This window comes from Lactuca sativa, chromosome 1 (assembly GCF_002870075.4).
Source record: "Lactuca sativa cultivar Salinas chromosome 1, Lsat_Salinas_v11, whole genome shotgun sequence".
In the NCBI taxonomy this organism is placed as follows: Eukaryota; Viridiplantae; Streptophyta; class Magnoliopsida; order Asterales; family Asteraceae; genus Lactuca; species Lactuca sativa.
The window spans coordinates 26,881,260-26,884,235 of NC_056623.2; positions in this window are offsets into that span (position 1 = coordinate 26,881,260).

The window sequence follows — 2,976 nt, forward strand, 5'->3', positions numbered from 1 at the left end:
AGTTTGGAACTTGGTTGAGAATGTACCTGGTCGTAAGACTGTAGGGTGCAAATGGATCTTCAAGAAGAAGACCGACATGGATGGTAATGTACACACTTATAAGGCTCGACTGGTTGCAAAAGGTTATTCTCAAACTCTAGGAATTGATTATGATGAAACCTTTTCACCAGTGGCCAAGATAAAGTCTATTAGGGTTCTGTTAGCCATTGCTGCATTTCATGATTATGAAATATGGCAAATGGATGTCAAAACCGCTTTCCTTAATGGAAAGTTGGCTGAGGATGTTTACATGGTTCAGCCAGAGGGTTTTGTCAGTACAGAGTATCCCAATAGAGTGTGTAAACTCGAGAAATCCATTTATGGATTGAAACAGGCACCTCGCAGGTGGAATCTTTGCTTTGATGAGAAAGTCAAGGAATTTGGCTTTTCGAGGAGTGAAGATGAATCTTGCGTCTATATCAAGGCTAGTGGGAGCATAGTCTGTTTTTTGGTACTGTATGTGGATGACATACTACTCATAGGAAATGACATCCCAACCCTGCAGGAAGTAAAGTCCTGGCTTGGGAAGTGTTTCGCTATGAAGGACCTTAGTGAAGCTGCCTATATCCTAGGGATAAAGATTCTGAGAAACAGGAGTAAAAGGCTAATTGGACTTAGTCAAAGTGCCTACTTGGACAAAGTGTTGAAAAGATTCAACATGCATAACTCCAAGAAAGGTGAGTTACCCATTCAGTGTAATGCCAGATTGAGTAAGACACAAAGCCCTAGTAGTGAGGCTGAGATAGCAGAAATGAGTCGACTTCCTTATGCTTCAGCTGTAGGATCGATCATGTATGCCATGACGTGTACTCGACTTGATGTAGCTTTTGCTTTGAGCATGGTTAGCAGGTATCAGGCGAACCCTGGCAAGGAACACTGGACTGCGGTAAAGAATATCCTCAAGTACCTGCGAAGGACTAAGGACTGGGTCCTTACCTTCGGTAGGAGTGATGACTTGAGAGTTGTAGGGTATAGTGATGCTAGCTTCCAGACTGATAGGGATAATTTCCGCTCTCAGTCGGGCTGGGTCTTTACCCTAAATGGAGGAGCAATTTCTTGGAAGAGTTCCAAGCAGGAGACAGTGGCTGATTCCACTTGTGAATCAGAGTATATAGCAGCAAGCGAGGCAGCAAAGGAGGCGATATGGCTAAAGAACTTCATCGGAGACCTTGGAGTTGTACCAGCTATAAAAGAGCCAATGGATATTTTCTGTGACAGCAATAGTGCGGTTGCCTTAGCCAAGGAACCAAGGGATCACGGGAGATCCAGACACATAGACAGAAAATACCATTTTATAAGACATCGAATCGAAGAAGGACTCCTCATGGCGAAGAGGGTATCATCGGATGAGAACCCAGCAGATCCCCTCACGAAGGGATTGAGTAGGGTTAAGCATCTCCAGCATGCTCGGAGCATAGGGCTAAAGGATGATATAAGTTTTAGTAGTTAGATAAATTATGAAATTTGTAAAGTGTAATTGACATTTGATGATGAATAAAAGGTGTTTTATTTATGAGTAAAGTGTTGCTATCTCTTGTCGATCTTTTACTATATTTCTTTTGCATGTTTTGACTTCCAGAATAATTATGTTTGGTATACTATATTATTCAAATCTCCACAGTCGGTCATATGTCGGAAGTAGGTATGAATCAAGACTGTCATGATTGGTTGCAGAGGTCTAAGGTGTTGGACATGGCTACAACAATTATGAGTGCTCATAAGTTCTGAGCATTGGACTCAACCCACGCTCACTGGAATCACTTCATGGAATTTTATCTTGAGTGATCGTGAGACGGTAATATCATATAAGTCTTCAAACCTAGAGATATGATTTGTTACTTACGAGTTGGTTATGCATTGATTGTACATAAACGCATTGGTAACTCGATGTTATAAAACGTGCTTTTGTGTGTAATTCAATGAGTGGTAGAACAAACATATGAGTTGAAGTTTATTTGTTCCTTCTTGGATTAGAAGCTGATATTTGGGCCCCTCGATGATTTTGTTTTGACCTATGTACCAGGCCCGGTCAGAACTAAATTGATGTGTTCAGTTGAGTTCTATGTCAAACAAATCGGAAATCGGGAAACAAATGTTGGACAATAAGCAAGACAATGTTCCATGTATTTGTCCGGCTGATATCTAGAACAGAGGATTATATGATCACTTATCTAAATGGCACGTTCTAGTTCTACAGAGTTTAAAGAGCTACAATTGCTGATCGGTTCCTGAAGTTATACTTGCAAATATAGTTACTAGACTTATCCAAGTGGGAGACTGTTGGATATAGTGTCTAAGTCCATAACTATATTTGGTATGTACTTGACCCGACCCGGCATGGTCCATTTGGGTTGCACTTCACCCGAACAATTTATGGATAATATTTGAGAATAGTACAAGTTATGATTTATTAGTATATTATAAGTTCTAATATATTAATATAAGATCATATAATTTAATTAGTAGTGATCTATAATTAATCTAGGATTAATTTAGTGATCAAAGATATTACTAATTAAATATGGGCTTCTATATTTATATAGTGTGGGCTTATGTTTATTTGGAATGGACTAGGCTTGGATGGAGAAGTCCATGGATACTCCATGGAGCTTTGACCCATGGATCTCATGGAAATGAAGAGACATGGGTATTAGGGTGTACATGGATGTAACCCTAATCCACCACACTATATAAAGGAGGCTTTGGCTCTTGAAATCACTACTAGTTGACATATGTTGAGGTGAGGGCCGATTTCAAGAGAAGTGTGACTATTCTCTCAAAGTTCCAAGTTTGTGGTGATTTGTGACTTTCATTTGAGGCATCCACACTATTGGTGCTAGGCTCTAAAACTCCAAGCATTCAACTACAACTACAAGGTAAGTGTTTCTACTAGCTTTATTTGATTCAAGTTCCCCATGCCATGCTAGTTAGGATATA